This window comes from Pelophylax lessonae, assembly GCF_965119305.1.
Source record: "Pelophylax lessonae genome assembly, chromosome: 10".
NCBI classification, from domain to species: domain Eukaryota; kingdom Metazoa; phylum Chordata; class Amphibia; order Anura; family Ranidae; genus Pelophylax; species Pelophylax lessonae.
In genome coordinates this window covers 6,853,991-6,872,070 of record NC_138777.1, presented here as the reverse complement: position 1 = coordinate 6,872,070, position 18,080 = coordinate 6,853,991, and the positions used below count along the sequence as shown (strand labels likewise).

Here is an 18,080-nt window from a genome sequence, read left to right as displayed (position 1 = left end):
TGGAGACCATGGATTGGTGTTTTTTGTAGTCTTATCCTTATAGCAATAATAATCTCACTTAGTGTGTTAATACACTACCTAGTGGAGTTTGATGGTAAGCCTCTGGAAGTCCTCATGAGCCTAAAAGCTGGTCTACAATGTCAGCCATGTATACCATTTACCTGATGTGTGTGTGATAGCTCTGGCCCAATCAAAGCAAAAATTGGTTCAGATGGATCTCCTGTAGTAGATTCTTGTATGTGTATGGAGTTTCAAAGTAAGAGAAAGAGTCCCCCTTTTTTCCAGGCTGCCTACAATTATTGATGTCAATGGAAGGAATTGGGCCCCGTCATTGGTACTGTATCAATGGAGGGAATTGGGCCCCTTTTTGGTTGTCAGTGGAAGGAATTGTGCCCTTTTAATGGTGTCAGTTAGAGGAATAGTGCCCAATTGTTGGTGTCAGCAACAGGAATGATGCCCTATTGTCGGTGTCAGTGGATGGAATGGTGCCCTAAGGGCTGGATAAAAGCAAGCAAAGGGCTGCTTTAAGCCAACAATATCAGCCAACGAGCCTATTGAACAGCCCTGAACACCATAGCCGGATGTAACAAATACCATCACACACGTTTAATATTTTTCTTAGCTTGCCTTTTGTAGTTTGGAAATTGGGAAAGAAATCTTTATTTTTTTCAAATAAATTTGTAGAAAACACTTTGCACAGTGTACCTGTATCTGTAGGTCAAGTGTTGACTGAGCCTTCAATACAATGAATAATGGTCACAGTATCTTGTTGCACCTGGATAGTGATGAGCTTCGTGTTCGACTCGAACGCTGCCTGTTCGCCCATTTGCCGAATGGCGAACAAATGGGCTTCTTCGCAGGGACTTTGAGTGCCCGCATCCATAATTAATTTAATAGGTTTTATTTAATATCCATAATTGGTATTAATCATCCGCTGGCCAGGGAATCTAACCCACAGCCTCTTATTTGCAAGTCCATTATTCTAGTACCTACAACACCGAGCCAGCTGTTTAACCTAAGACTCTCTCTGCCTAACTTTTATCTGAGTTTGACAGCTCTTTTATAGGGCTCTGGCGTCACCAGCGCCCCATAATCCACTGCTCAGGTACAGTGAATAAATTATTGATGTCACGTTAGAAGGGGCGGGGAAAATTAATAGGTTTTAATTAAAATCCATAATTAATATTGATCACCTGCTGGCCAGGGTATTCAAACCCCCAGCCTCTCATTTGCTATCCCGTTATTCTACCAGCTAGGCCAAGAGACAGCTGATTAACCCGATGTTAGTAATTTATTCACTGCACCTGAGCAGTAGATTATGGGGTGCTGGTGATGTCAGAGCCCTATAAAAGCGCTGTCAAACTCAGATAGAAGTTAGTTAGGCAGAGAGAGTCTTAGGTTAATCAGCTGGCTTGGTGGCGTAGCTGGTAGAATAACGGGCTTGCAAGTTAGAGGCTATGGATTCGTTTCTCCCCTGGCCAGCGGGTGATTAATAGTCAATTACATTTAAGTTAAAATGAGGACTTGTGAGTGTTCGTATGTTCACTATGAAAATGAGGACTTGTGAGTAGGGTTGAGCGGACACCTAGATGTCCGTGTTCGACGGGTTCGGCCGAACTTTAAAAAAAAGTCCGGGTCCGTGTCCCGGACTTTTACCGAACTTTTCCCGGACACCGAACCCCATTGAAGTCAATGGGGACCCGAACTTTAAGGCACTAAAATGGCTCTAAAACACCAAAGGAAAGGGCTAGAGTGCTGCAAATGGCAGCAAAACGTAATTAAGAGCATGGCAAGTGCTCTGCAAACAAATGTGGATAGGGAAATAACTTAAAACAACAAAAAAAAACAGAAAAATAAAACAATGTTCTTCTTCATCTCTGAAGGACGAGGCCCATATGGAGTAGGAGGGAGGTTGAGGTGGTGGTGGATGTGGCGGTGACATAGGCATGCGCACAGGGTGTGCCGGGTGTGCCTGGGCACACCCTAATCACCTAGGGCACATAGCATTGCCAGTGAGGAGATGGGAAAGATCTCCCTCGGACCTGCTCTGCTCTATTTCTCTTTGCCAGCAGGGAGAGTAATATATCGGGGCCATGTACCTGTAGGCAAACACATGCATGTGTATTTCAACTTTGGGGTGCACACCTTAATGCAATAGGCTGCGCACACCTATGGGCGGTGTAGGTGGAAGCGGCGGTGGAGGAGGACCAGGGCCGGATTAAGAGCATCATGGGCTTGGTGCTGAGGATTTTGAAGGGCCTTAAGGGCCGTGCCTTGGCATGCACCCAGAGGAGGAAGGGTGCAGCCATGCATGCCTAATTCAACATGGGATGCTGTCTCTGAAGCCCATAAACACATCCATGCATCGGCAACTGTCCCTCCTTGTCCGGCCTTTGCGCTGTGTGGGGAGGTTCTGAGGGTGCTGCCTGGGGAAGCGAGCATAGAAGCCAGACTTCTGTGTTTACAAGTGACAGAAGAGCGGTAACAGTGAATATGGCCAACCCGGGGCCTATATAAAAGGTAGGGGCCTGGAGCTGCAGCTCCAATAGCCCCTACGTTAATCTGGCCCTGAGGAGGAGGACGAGGTAGCCAACACTTCTTCTTTTCACAAATTTTAAATGAGGGTACACCCCAAAAGAGTGAGAAAGAGCAAAAATGGAACAATGGGTGGGTAAGGTCGGTATCCATTGCTATTCTGCATAAGGTACGGAAAAGTCCCGTGGGATCCATGCCTGGTTCATTTTAATGAACGTGAGCTTGTCCACATTGTCTCTGGACAGGCGGCTGCGCTTGTCTGTTATAACGCCCCCAGCCGTGCTAAATACCCGTTCAGATAATACACTGGCTGCAGGGCACGCCAGCACCTCCAAGGCGTAAAGGGCAAGCTCAGGCCATGTGCCCAATTTGGAGACCCAGAAGTTGAAGGGGGCAGACCCCTCATTCACTACATGTAGGCGTGTGCACACATACTGCTCCACCATGTTGGTAAAATGCTGCCTCCTGCTAAGACGTTCCATCTGAGCTGCTGGTGCTGCTGTTTGTTGTGGCGTGCTGACAAAGCTTTTCCACATTTCGGCCATGCTAACCCTGCCTTCTGAGGTGCTGGCGGTGCCCTGGTTGCGTTGGCGACCTCCTCCTCCTCCTCCTCTGCCTTGTGCTTCCACTGCGGCCCCGCTGTCAGATGGGAATGCCAGCAGCATGGCGTCTACCAGCGTGCGCTTGTACTCGCGCATCTTGCGATCGCGCTCCAGTGAGTGAATTAAGGACTGTACGTTGTCCTTGTAACGGGGATCCAGCAGCGTGGCCACCCAGTAATCAGCACAAGTTAGAATGTGGGCAACTCGGCGGTCGTTGTGGAGACACTGCAGCATGTAATCGCTCATGTGTGCCAGGCTGCCCAGAGGCAACGAAAGGCTGTCCTCTGTGGGAGGTGTATCGTCCGTGTCCTCTGTATCCCCCCAGCCACGCACCAGTGATGGCCATGAGCTGGCCTGGGTGCCACCCTGCTGTGAACATGGTTCCATCTCCTCCTCCAGCTCCTCCTCCTCCTCATCCTCCTCATCCTCCAGAACTGTGCCCCTGCTGGACAATTGTGTCCCTGGCGTTTGTGTGTGCAGGAACCCACCCTCGGAGCCCCTTGCGAATGACTGCCCTGAAAGCCTTGGAAATGTTACCTCTTCATCCTCCTCCTCCTCCTCATCCTGTGCCACATCCTCTTCCATCATCGCCCGAATTGTTTTTTCAAGGAGGCATAGAAGTGGGATAGTTAAGCTGAGAACGGCGTCATTGCCACTGGCCATGTTGGTGGAGTACTCAAAACAGCGCAACAAGGCACACAGGTCTCGCATGGAGGCCCAGTTATTGGTGGTGAAGTGGTGCTGTTCCGCAGAGCGACTCACGCGTCCGTGCTGCAGCTGAAACTCCACTATGGCCTGCTGCTGCTCGCACAGTCTTTCCAGCATGTGCAAGGTGGAGTTCCACCTTGTGGGCACGTCACATATGAGGCGGTGAGCGGGAAGGCCGAAGTTACGCTGCAGCGCTGCCAGGCGAGCAGCAGCAGGGTGAGAACGCCGAAAGTGCGCACAAACGGCCCGCACTTTCTGCAGCAGCTCTGACATATCGGGGTAGTTTTTAAGGAACCTCTGCACCACCAAATTCAGCACATGCGCCAGGCAAGGGATGTGCGTCAAACCGGCTAGGCCCAGAGCTGCTATGAGATTTCGCCCGTTATCGCACACCACCAGGCCGGGCTTGAGGCTCGCTGGCAGCAACCACTCATTTGTCTGCTGTTCCATGCTCCTCCACAACTCCTGCGCGGTGTGTGGTTTGTCCCCCAAACAGGCAAGTTGTAAAACTGCCTGCTGTCGTTTACCCCTGGCCGTGCTGAAGTTGGTGGTGAAGGTGTTACGCTGTCCGGATGAGGAGGCGGTAGAGGATGAGGAAGCGGAGTAGGAGGAGTTAGGAACAGGAGGCAAACTGAAGCGCCCTGCAATCCTCGGTGGTGGAAGGACATGCGCCAAATTGCTATCCGCCTCAGGCCCATCCGCCACTGCATTTACCCAGTGTGCCGTTAGGGAGATATAACGCCCCTGACCGTGCTTACTGGTCCACGTATCTGTAGTTAGGTGGACCTTGGCACAGATGGCGTTGCGCAGTGCACACCTGATTTTTTCCCCCACTTGGTTGTGCAGGGAAGGGATGGCTTGCCTGGAAAAGTAGTGGCGGCTGGGCACGACGTACTGTGGGACAGCCACCGACATAAGGTTTTTAAAACTGTGCGTCTCCACCAGACGGAATGACAGCATTTCAAAGGCCAATAATTTTGAAATGCTGGCATTCAGGGCCAGGGATCGCGGGTGGGTAGGGGGGTACTTCCTCTTCCTCTCAAGTGTTTGGGAGATGGAAAGCTGAACGCTTCCACGGGACATTGTGGAGATGGTTGTTGGTGACCCAGGTGGTGGTGTTGCTGACAGATCGTCTGTTTGCGGGGTGGCAGGTGCCGGTATCACTACAGATGTGGCTGGAGCGGCCGAGACTGCAGCAGAAGAGGAAGCAGGATGAGCCAGAGACGTTTCTTGGTTTTGAAGGTGTGTACTCCACTGCAGCTCGTGCTTTGCACTTAGATGCCTGATCATGCAGGTTGTGCTCAGGTTGAGAAGGTTTATGCCTCGCTTCAAGCTCTGATTGCACAGGGTGCAAACCACTCGTGTCCTGTCATCAGCACATTTTCTAAAGAACTTCCACGCTAGAGAACTCCTTTGAGCTGACTTTGGTGCGCTCGTTCCCTTGCTGCGTTGGGCAGTAGCGGGTGTAGTGTCTAGGGCACGGCCGCTCTGCTTCTGCACCCTGCTCCCTCTTCTGCTGTGCTGGTGGCTCTGTGCGACCACCGCCTCTTCCTCCAAACTACTCAGGTCACCTGCATGACGTTCATTCCATGTGGGGTCGAGGACCTCATCGTCCTCCACATCATCTTCCACCCAGTCTTCACCCCTGCCCTCCTTGTCGGTCTCCACAATGCTGAACGCCGCAGCAGTTGGCACCTGCGTTTCGTCATCATCGGAGACGTGCTGCGATGGTCCTTGCATGTACTCATCTTGAGAAATAAGTGGTTGGGCATCGCTGCACTCAATCTCTTCCACTTCTGGGGCAGGGCTAGGTGGATGGCCCTGGGAAACCCTGCTGACAGAGTCATCAAAAAGAAGAAGAGACTGCTGTATGGCTTGGGGCTCAGACTGCTTGCCTGATTTGCAAGGGGGTGAGGTGAAAGACGGTTGGACATCGGCTGCAGGTGCCAACTGTGACCTTTCTGCAGTAGACTGGGTGGGAGACAATGTGAAGGAACTGGAGGCACTGTCAGCAGCAAACCAATCTACTATCGCCTCCACTTGTTCTGGCCTCATCACTTCTAGGGGCGTATGATGCCCTACCAAATACTGATGCAGGTTCTGTCGCCTGCTCACACTTGAGGAAGGTGTTTCACTTGTGCGTGTAGCTGGCACAGATCGACCACGTCCTCTCCTTGCAACAGGAGCTCTACCAGCAGCACCACGACCCAGGCCACGGCCCTTATTTGACGGTCTCCTCATATTTCTGTAATTTAAGATCTTGCCCTAGAAAGGTTTTTATTGAATAGCGGAATAGGAAATATGATCCAAAAAAGTGTATGTATCTCGCACGTACAAAACCACACTAGGCCCCAATTACTATTGTTTCTACCCCTAAAAGGATGGATGAGGAGTAGGAGGAGTATGGAACAGACAGCACCCTCAAATCTTCAGATGTATGAGATGAACCTCAAAAACTTGGAAAGGTGGATCTCACACGTACCGACACAGACTATCACGCAATTTAATTGATCCCCAAAGGTTTTATTTGAATAGCGAAATAGAAAATATGATCAAAAAGAAAGTGTATGTATCTCACACGTACACAACCACACTAGGCCCCAATTACTATTGTTTGTACCCCTAAAAGGATGGTTGAGGAGTAGGAGGAGGAGTATGGAACAGGCAGCACCCTCAAATCTTCAGAAGTATGAGATGAACCCCAAAAACTTGGAAAGGTGGATCTCACACGTACCGACACAGACTATCACGCAATTTAATTGATCCCCAAAGGTTTTAATTGAATAGCGGAATAGAAAATATGATCAAAAAGAAAGTGTATGTATCTCACACGTACACCACCACACTAGGCCCCAATTACTATTGTTTGTACCCCTAAAAGGATGGTTGAGGAGTAGGAGGAGGAGTATGGAACAGGCAACACCCTCAAATCTTCAGAAGTATGAGATGAACCCCAAAAACTTGGAAAGGTGGATCTCACACGTACCGACACAGACTATCACGCAATTTAATTGATCCCCAAAGGTTTTAATTGAATAGTGGAATAGAAAATATGATCAAAAAGAAAGTGTATGTATCTCACACGTACACCACCACACTAGGCCCCAATTACTATTGTTTGTACCCCTAAAAGGATGGTTGAGCAGTAGGAGGAGGAGTTTGGAACAGGCAGCACCCTCAAATCTTCAGAAGTATGAGATGAACCCCAAAAACGTGGAAAGGTGGATCTCACACGTACAGACACAGACTATCACGCAATTTAATTGATCCCCAAAGGTTTTAATTGAATAGCGGAATAGAAAATATGATCAAAAAGAAAGTGTATGTATCTCACACGTACACCACCACACTAGGCCCCAATTACTATTGTTTGTACCCCTAAAAGGATGGTTGAGCAGTAGGAGGAGGAGTATAGAACAGGCAGCACCCTCAAATCTTCAGAAGTATGAGATTGTGTTCACTGTACCCCACAAAGATTGTGTTCACTGCACCCCACAAAGATTGTGTTCACTGCACCTCAAAAAGGATTTTGTTCACTGCACCCCACAAAGATTGTGTTCACTGCACCCTAAAAGGATTTTGTTCACTGCACCCCAAAAAGATTGTGTTCACTGTACCCCCCAAAGATTGTGTTCACTGCACCCCACAAAGATTCTGTTCACTGTACCCCACAAAGATTGTGTTCACTGCACCCCACAAAGGATTTTGTTCACTGCACCCCAAAAAGATTGTGTTCACTGCACCCCAAAAAGGATGTTGTTCACTGCACCCCAAAAAGGATTTTTTTCACTGCACCCCAAAAAGATTGTGTTCACTCCACCCCACAAAGATTGTGTTCACTGCACCCCACAAAGGATGTTGTTCACTGCACCCCAAAAAGATTGTGTTCACTGTACCCCCCAAAGATTGTGTTCACTGCACCCCACAAAGATTCTGTTCACTGTACCCCACAAAGATTGTGTTCACTGCACCCTAAAAGGATTTTGTTCACTGCACCCCAAAAAGGATGTTGTTCACTGCACCCCAAAAAGGATTTTGTTCACTGCACCCCAAAAAGGATGTTGTTCACTGCACCCCAAAAAGGATTTTGTTCACTGCACCCCAAAAAGGATGTTGTTCACTGCACCCCAAAAAGGATTTTGTTCACTGCACCCCAAAAAGATTGTGTTCACTGCACCCCACAAAGATTGTGTTCACTGCACCCCACAAAGGATTTTGTTCACTGCACCCCAAAAAGATTGTGTTCACTGCACCCCAAAAAGGATTTTGTTCACTGCACCCCAAAAAGGATGTTGTTCACTGCACCCCAAAAAGGATTTTGTTCACTGCACCCCAAAAAGATTGTGTTCACTGCACCCCACAAAGATTGTGTTCACTGCACCCCAAAAAGGATTTTGTTCACGGCACCCCAAAAAGATTGTGTTCACTGCACCCCACAAAGATTGTGTTCACTGCACCCCACAAAGGATTTTGTTCACTGCATCCCAAAAAGATTGTGTTCACTGTACCCCCCAAAGATTGTGTTCACTGCACCCCACAAAGATTCTTTTCACTGTACCCCACAAAGATTGTGTTCACTGCACCCTAAAAGGATTTTGTTCACTGCACCCCAAAAAGGATGTTGTTCACTGCACCCCAAAAAGGATTTTGTTCACTGCACCCCAAAAAGATTGTGTTCACTGCACCCCACAAAGGATTTTGTTCACTGCACCCCAAAAAGATTGTGTTCACTGCACCCCAAAAAGGATTTTGTTCACTGCACCCCAAAAAGGATGTTGTTCACTGCACCCCAAAAAGATTGTGTTCACTGCACCCCACAAAGAATGTGTTCACTGCACCCCACAAAGGATTTTGTTCACTGCACCCCAAAAAGATTGTGTTCACTGCACCCCAAAAAGGATGTTGTTCACTGCACCCCAAAAAGGATTTTGTTCACTGCACCCCAAAAAGATTTTGTTCACTGCACCCCAAAAAGATTGTGTTCACTGCAGCTCACACACAGAAAAATGGATGTGGATCACTGACACCTGCCTATCTCCTATCCCACACCACACAGCAATATCGATTGTAGTTTGTAGAACACAGTTTCCCTAAAATTCAGCAGCAGCAGCCTCTCCCTAACAGGATTGAGAAGAGATCGTAGATCAGGATTGAGTGCAGAGTCACCCCACCCCCCACACAGCAATATCGATTGTACTTTGTAGAAGACACTGACCCTATAATTCAGCAGACTCTATCCCTAAAATGCCTACAACTCGCCCTGCCTAAACACTCCGACCTGTCCCTCAATTCTATCCGGACACAAATGGTTTTTTCCTGCCTGTCTTTCCCTAATCAGCAGCCAGCACGTTGATGTGTGCTCTGTCCCTGATCTAAGCAGCAGAATGAAGACGCTGCGGCTGCCTGGAACTTATAAAGACTTGGTCACATGCTTCAGACGGCCAATCACAGCTACTGAGACATTTGCAGGCATGGCTGGGATGGCTTAAGGCACACCAGTTAAACGATTGTTGATTGGCTGTTGAAAGCCCGCCATGAAAAGAGCGCCAAAGCATGCAAAACCCGGAAATAAAACGACCGAACACGGATTTTTACCCGAACATACAGTAAAGTGTCTGTGTCCGTGTTCGGGTACAAAAAATCCAATAATTCGGTGCGAACACAAATAATACAGTCCGTGTTCGCTCAACACTACTTGTGAGTGTTTGTATGTTTGCTAAAACATTTCCCCTGTTCGAGATGTTCTGGTGCGAACCGAACAGGGGGGTGTTTGGCTCATCACTACTCCTGGAAATCTGAGATTTAAGAAATGTCATTGTTTAAAGTAAAATAAATGTGTTGCAAATGTAGTAATAGGTTTATAGTTAGTATAAGTGTTGCAGAGTGATTGCAATTACATCTGTTGTACTTTTCTTTTATAGACATGGGAGCTTGGATGTATATATTTTTTCTTGGTTTTATTGGTTTATATATATTAATACTGATTCCATATCTGACATTTACCTGGAGAAATTTCAAACAAGGTAAGTGTCTAAACATTTATAGAAGCATTATTGAGAATGATGCTCCGTTTACATATAGGCGTTTCGGATTGCGGGCAAAATTGCCGCAATTCTGTCCACGATTCCGAACCATTGCAAGTCGCGTGACGCAAGAGCGATTCCCATGACTTGCAATGGCACTCCAAACGCGGCACGATTTTGCCACGATTATCGCCCTATGAATCGCAGCAAAATCGCGCAAACAGAATCGCGGGATGCCTGACGCCCAAAATAAATTCTTGTACTTCTTTTGGACATCAGGCATCCGGCGATTCTGTTTGCGCAATTTTACCGCTTTTGGGGTTCCATTGCAAGTCACGGGAATCGATCTGGCTACTTCGCTGTGGAGGTGGGTGTAAAAGACACAGCTGACAACGGATGCCCCATAGTAAGTCTATGGGTGATGTCACATCCCATTAATTTCACAGCCGTTGTCGGCCATGTCCTCTGCAGAGCTTCCACCGCTGGAGATTGGGTTGGATTGGCTTCAAAAAAGGTAAGTATACTGATTTCCTCTTTACAGGGCTAGATAGGTTACTGTTAGAGCGTGAAGGTTTTTAGATTTTAGCTTTAGGGTGGGCTTATATTTTAAAGTTTGGGATTCATCCAAATGTCCGAACAGCGAATATTCAATCCCAACTTAATTTCAGACCAAGCACTCATCTCATTCCTAATGGCAGAGATGGATAAATGTATTATCAGTCGGGAGTTAGGATTTTAAATTGATTCCTGTGAAGCCCCATTGGTAGGAACAGTCCTTTTCCTTCAAGGCATTAAAATCCTCCCCATGCTATTGAATTATCTGTTACTGCAACTGAGGTTTTGGAATTGGACAGCTGAATGCTGATGGTTAGAACTTAGGCAGAGTTTATGCAGGGGGAGGTTCTCTTAACAACATATTGATGTTGTGTTTCTGTTGATTTTCATGTTCAGGAAAAGGGGTCTGATTTTATTAGATATTTATTCCATTTTTAACCACTTCTGGACCGGAAGATTTTCACCCTTAATGACCAGGCCATATTTTGCGATTCGGCACTGCGTTACTTTAATGGACAAATGTGCAGTCGTGCGACATTTCACCCCTTGATCACCCACACCCCTCCCCTGCCAGTGTCATTATTACAGTAACAGTGCATATTTTTAGCACTGATTACTGTAGTAATGTCACTGGTACCCCCAAAAGTGTCAAAAATGTCAATCAGGGGTCCGATCTGTCTGCCGCAATGTCGCAGTCCAGCAAAAAATCACAGATCTCCGCCATTACTAGTAAAAAAAACAAAAAAAACAATAAAAATTACGTAAATTTTTCCCGAAGTTAGTAGACGCGATAACCTTTGCGCAAACCAATCAAAATACACTTATTGCGATTTTTTTTTTTACCAAAAATATGTAGCAGAAAACATTTTGATTTTTAATTTTTTTTGGGGAATGTTATACAGCAGAATGTGAAAAATATTGTTTTTTTTTTTATAAAATTGTCGCTCTTTTTTTGTTCATATCGCAATAAATAAAAATCACACAAGTGATCAAATGCCACCAAAAGAAAGCTCTGTTTGTGGGGAAAAAAAGGACGTAAATTTTATTTGGGTACAGCATCGCACGACCACGCAATTCTCCGTTAAAAATAACGCAGTGCCGAATCAAAAAATAGGGCCTGGTCAGGAAGGTGGCAAATCCTTCCGGTCTTAAAGTGGTTAAAATGGATCCCTGTGCTGGACTGCCATCAGTGTGATTCCAGCAATGTGCCGTGATTGAGTTCCTGGTGGTAGGAGATGTTACTTTAATTAAAATTCACAGATGTACGGTATGCAAGCTGTTTATGGTGATCACTGTTTTGATGTGGCATTGCATGGCTGGACCATAGGATGGAATCATATGAGAAATAAATATACATGATTAAGAGCATCTGTTACGACACCCCAAAGTATGAAAGGGGTTTACAGTCGTCTAGGATAATCCACTCCCAAACACCCGGACAGCTATCGACCACTCCAATCCGCCATACATGAAACACATCAATAATTCCCCCCCAAGTACGAGACAAGGCTCTGTAGTGAGGTTTGATCAAGAGTAACTCTCTTCTCTTTTATTGCAAGAAACACACACTTATATATACTTTGAGAATACCACATGAACAATGACTGTGTAATTACAGCCAGGTGAGCTCATTAACATGCTTATCAATAGTTTCAGACTCTATTAACATACTGTCCTATTTTAGACAAAAGCACTGAGTTAATCAGTAGACATTCTTTAGGAGGGGGCTGCTGGAAACAATCCCCCCCCTCAATCTGCAGCTAATACACATTGAATTTGCAGACATAGTGACAACCTCTTTAAAGGAATTTGGAGCGTAGCAGCTAAAACATAGGGGAACAAAGTCTTTTAAAGTCTGGTCCATAGTCCAAAGGCAGCAGGCGGGCAACCAGGCTCCTCCAATGCAATGGGGCAAGATTGGTCTCGTCACATCTCTCCCCCTTTCCAAAAAGACTAACAGGGTACCTGACCTCCTGCCGGTCAGTGCCCTCGTTAGTCCAGCAGCCCACCCACAAAGCAGAAAACACAGTACAGCCCACCCACAATAAATGGTCACTACACCTGGGTAGAGGAGAATTTTGTCCATGTCCAGGTGCCTCACCTTGGCTGTGTGGGAGACTGGCAGACTGCCTTGGTGGGTTGCTGAGTGGGCAGAGACCAGCGGTACTCTGCCCTGGTGCCAGCGCTACCACAGAAGTAGCCTGGTTGGAGACGGGTTGTTGGAGGGGGAGACCGACTGTCTCCCCTTTAGATACACCACCATGCTGCTGTGGCGGAAGACCGACTGTCTTCCCTTTGGCTAAACAGCCCTGTTGCTGGGGGTCAGGACCGACTGTCCCTACCCCCTGTGCTGTGAGTGCAGAGACCACGGTCCCATCTGCACTGTTGGGGGGCTTACTGTCTCCCCCTGGTATGTTAAGCTGCTGCTGTGGGATGGAGACTGGGCTCCCAATTCCCAATAGCTCAATCTGCCGCTGGGGGACAGGACCAACCGTGTCTGCCCCCTGTAAGTCAATCGGCCGCTGAGGGATGGAGACTGCGCTCCCAATTCCCTGGATATCACTCTGCCAATGGGGAGAGGGGGTAACAAGCTCCTCTCCCAAATATACTTCCAGCCCCTGGGGAGGGAGACCGACTGTCTCTGCTCCCAATACAGTGTCCTGTTGCTGAGGAAAGGAGACTGGGCTCTCTGTTTCCTGCAGGACACTCTGCTGCTGTGGGATGGAGACTGAGCTCCCAATTCCCAACAAATCAATCTGCTGCTGGGCGACAGGACTGACTGTCTCTGCCCCCTGTAACTCAGCCTGCCGCTGGAGAATGGAGACTGGGCTCCCAATTCCCAATAAATCAGGCTGCCGCTGGGGAATGGAGACTGGGTTCTCCTCTTCCCTTAACTGTACCTGCCGCTGGAGTTCCTCCCAACGTGCCAGCTGGCCCTCTCTCTCTGCCCTGTCTAGCAGAGTCCCGAACACTAAGTTCTTCGCGAACCGCTTGGATCTCTCCAGTGGATTGGGTCCGAAGAAGCTCATCCGTAACCACATCATACGGTCATATTCTTTCAGAGAATATCTGTACTCCACTGCTGGTTCCATGCTGGTGCTGTCAGGGTCGCTGTACTGGGACATGCGTTGCCCTCAATTGTAAAATCCACGGAATGGTGTCTCCTGTAGCTGTCCTTCTGGCTGTGGGAACGATCCCACCGCTGCCACCAATTGTTACGACACCCCAAAGTATGAAAGGGGTTACAGTCGTCTAGGATAATCCACTCCCAAACACCCGGACAGCTATCGACCACTCCAATCCGCCATACATGAAACACATCAATAATTCCCCCCCAAGTACGAGACAAGGCTCTGTAGTGAGGTTTGATCAAGAGTAACTCTCTTCTCTTTTATTGCAAGAAACACACACTTATATATACTTTGAGAATACCACATGAACAATGACTGTGTAATTACAGCCAGGTGAGCTCATTAACATGCTTATCAATAGTTTCAGACTCTATTAACATACTGTCCTATTTTAGACAAAAGCACTGAGTTAATCAGTAGACATTCTTTAGGAGGGGGCTGCTGGAAACAATCCCCCCCCCTCAATCTGCAGCTAATACACATTGAATTTGCAGACATAGTGACAACCTCTTTAAAGGAATTTGGAGCGTAGCAGCTAAAACATAGGGGAACAAAGTCTTTTAAAGTCTGGTCCATAGTCCAAAGGCAGCAGGCGGGCAACCAGGCTCCTCCAATGCAATGGGGCAAGATTGGTCTCGTCACAGCATCTTCCAAGAATTTAGCCCTCTTCAACTGTTATTCTGCTTCTTGTGGCTACAGAGGAATATCTGTACATTTATATCTGTATGAAACGGAAATGTATTTTACTCTTCTCATGTTTTTTTAGGTAAACCTTCTCTATCAGAGATCTCAGGGGATCAATGTATTCCTCATATGAACAGAACAACTCTAACCTGTCAGATAACAAATTTCAAACAAAAAGAAATCCAGATAAATGTATATCTGAAAAGACGTAATGAAATAAAAAAACAGCTTATCTGTTGTTGTAAACCCATAGACAAGACATTTTCCACTAATTCCTCGAACCCACTCATAGATGCAGGCCAAAGGAATAAGACATCTTATGGCTCACTTGAAACTGAAAGCCTGAGGTGCAGTGATTCTGATGGTATGTCTACATTCAGTACATTGTTACCTGTGGAAATAGAAGCTGAGATAACAAAATCCTGGTTTGGAATGTACGAATGTCTCTGCTCCATTACTATAACTCCGAGTGCAGATGAAGATGACGGTGCCATGCTTGGTGTAGAAGTGGAACACGCTACCCTGAAATGGCCCATCTCTGTTTTCACAATTCTGAGTGTGCACCAAGGTGAGAATTGCTTATACTGAAGGTACTGCAACTTATTTTTTTAAAGATTATGTTTTATTGAAACATTTTTCAGATTACTACAGAGTCCATTACCGGAACATACAGTTCTTTATTAGGTTCTTCACAATATTTCCAAAAAGATCAATAAAGGAGTTGTAACAGAACCACGACCCCACAACGTGTTTATGGCTTCCTCCAGTCTTGAACATAGATATCAGATAATACAGCCACCCTACATACAAAACTAGCCTGAACTTAGCTTTTATGGATCTGAAAACATCAACCACTACATTGAACAGTCTCACACAATATATACACACAGGAGGACACCCCCTCCTGATCAAATTACTCCACCAGGTCAGGTGTCCGACCACATTATCATATGCAGATGACATTGTGTACAGAAATAGAATTAACCTGAACTAATTATCTAGCCATCTGGACAGAAACAATATGTGAGTTCACTAACAATTAACAATGGGACAGACAGGCTCATCAGAAAACACATCACAACTTAATACACAGACAACAGGAAGAGACCACCAGTGACAGACTGTCCATCTCTGATATTGAAGAACATGGAACAGAGGCCAATGTGATTAGCTCTTTCAATGAACATGTTCAGAATCAAACAGGCCAGGAATAGTCTTCATTTATTTCTTCAGATATATGGTTGATAAATATTACTGTCCCATTTTAAGTAATTCAAACCATATTCTCAGTGTCCCTTAAGTAGCCGTCCATCATTTCCTTGGTCACCCTGTGTCCCCAATAGACACAGGGTGACTTACACATAAGAGGGGCCTAGGGAGATGAGAGAGGGATTTCTCAACCTCTCAAAGGTAAGCTGGGTTGCAAGCACCCCACCCAAAGTGACTTCCATCACAGGAGTTGTAAAGGCAGAAGGTTTTTTTATCCTAATGCATTCTATGCCATAAAATAAAAGCCTTCTGTGTCTAGCAGCCTCCCCAGCACCCCCTAATACTTACCTGAGGACCATCTCTGGGCAGTGATGTCCACGTGTCCCTCAGCCACCCAAGACTCTCCCTCCTGATTGGCTGAGGCACAAGCATGGCGCCATTGGCTCCTGCGGCTGTCAATCAAAGACAGATAGCCAATCAGGAGAGAGAAAGAGGGGGCAGGGTCGAATGGCAGCTCAGTTTCTGAATGGACACACTGAGCCCCAGCTCAGCTCGGGTGCCCCCGTAGCAAGCTACTTGCTGTGGGGACACTTAATAGGAGGGAGGGGACAGGAGCAGCAATGAGGGACCCGAGAAGAGGAGGATCCGGGCTGCTCTGTGAAAAACCAACTGCACAGAGGAGGGAAGTGTAACATTTTTGTTATTTTTATTTTTTTTTTTTTTAGATAAGACTTTACAATCACTTTAACTTAGGTTACATATAAACCAGATATAAACATGGTAACCTCAAACCAATCGTAGATTCACTTGCAATAAAGTAGTATTTTTCTTTATGTTCTTATTTAGTGTTCTTAAGTACACACATTTATTTTTGATGATAAAACTCTGTGTTCCGCTAAGTGGATAAAGAGAAATAGAATAGACAAAAATAGGCATAGGAAGAGAAGCAGCAAAAAGAATGAAAGAGGGGGGGTCCAAAACAGGTGAAATGGGTAATTTTGTCCACTCAGCTCACATTACTTGAATGGGTATTATTGATTTGGTTTCTGCCATATGGCAGCATTTTAAATACAAAAAGTGCAATGCTTATCTAAAATAAGTGACAAATATATATGTGAAAATATCACTGGGGGTGAGATTGCTGCTTTGCTATCAGTTCTGAGGAGACCTGAATGCTGGATAGAAGCCTCCCTGCGCTGTCTTGAACGTGTCGGTATCCTGCTATGAGCATCTGTATTTTATATGTTTCATTGCCGTGAGTGAAATCTGGACTAGAGAGCTCCGGGATCGCTAATACCTGTATGGATATTTTGGGGAATTATCCCCTTATCCCCATTAGGCCTTGTTCACACCTGAGCGTTTTTCAGCTCATAAAACGTTCATCTATGAAGTCTCAAAACACCCAATAAGCAAAATCCCATTAATTTAAACGGCCCCTGTTCACATATGAGCGTTTTGTTGCTTGAAGTAAAACGGCTGAAGCTCAAAAAAGTACACATACTTATTTTTTAGCAGATTACAAGTGTTTTTGTTAGATGTCAATGTCTGCCTCCAAACACCTGCAAAAAACGCCTAAAAATGCCTGAAAACGATACGCTCAGGTGTGAATGGAGCCTACGGCTTGTTTGGCTTTTACATTAGTTTGGAGGCCAAATTGTTTTGGTAAGCAGTCATTTTTTATAACCCCTCTTATTCATGGAGGATCTTGGGAAGTTGGCTCCTTCATGAATGTACGTCTAACTTCTGGATTATACTTTTGGAACACTTTTTTCTATTAATGTTTTATTACTTTGCACAGATTGGACTGTGGTATAACCTTTTACAATGTGCCACTCAAAATAAGCACGGCGTGGAGTCATCATTTGGATATATATTTTCACATATGTATTTGTTGCTAATTTGGATAAGTGCTGCACTTTTTGTATTTTTAACCACTTAAGCCCCGGAGGATTTTCCTGCTAAACGACCAGGGGGTATTTTGCGATTCGGCACTGCGTGACTTTAACAGACAATTGCGCGGTCGTGCGACACTGTATCTAAACGAATTTGGCGTCCTTTTTTTCCCACAAACAGAGCTTTCTTTTGGTGGTATTTGATCACCCGTGCGATTTTTACTTTTTGCGCTATAAACAAAAAAAGAGCGTACATTTTGCAAAAATAACAATATTTTTCACATTTTTTTTATATGAAATTCCCCCCAAAAAAATGTAAAAATCAAAATTTTTTAAAATTTTCGGCCAATTTGTTTTATGCTACCTATGTTTGGTAAAAAAAATCACAAAAAGCGTATTTTGATTGGTTTGCGCAAAAGTTATCGCGTTTACTAACAAAGGGAAAGATTTCTGTCATTTTTGGTATTTTTTTTTTTAACGTGTAATGGCGGCGATCTGCGATTTTTTTTGTGGTACTGCGACATTGGGGCGGACAGATCGGACCCTTGACTGACATTTTTGACACTTTTGGGGTTACCAGTGACATTTCTACAGTAATCAGTGCTATATATATGCACTGTTACTGTAAAAATACACTGGTAGTGAAGGGGTTAACTTTATTTGGGAGGGAGGGGCTGTGTGTGTCCCTAGGGGCGTGCTTTATACTGTGATTGGCTGTGGCTTGAGCTGTAAGGACACTGA

The 18,080-nt window shown here is 45.9% G+C and overlaps 1 long non-coding RNA gene across 1 annotated transcript; it reads left to right on the top strand.

Moving 5' to 3' along the window:
* Positions 1-14,488, top strand: LOC309565191. Its single transcript, XR_014225793.1, has 3 exons — positions 1-94; positions 9,767-9,868; positions 14,321-14,488. It is a non-coding gene; the product is annotated as an uncharacterized lncRNA (long non-coding RNA).
* Positions 14,489-18,080: the final 3,592 nt, after the last annotated feature.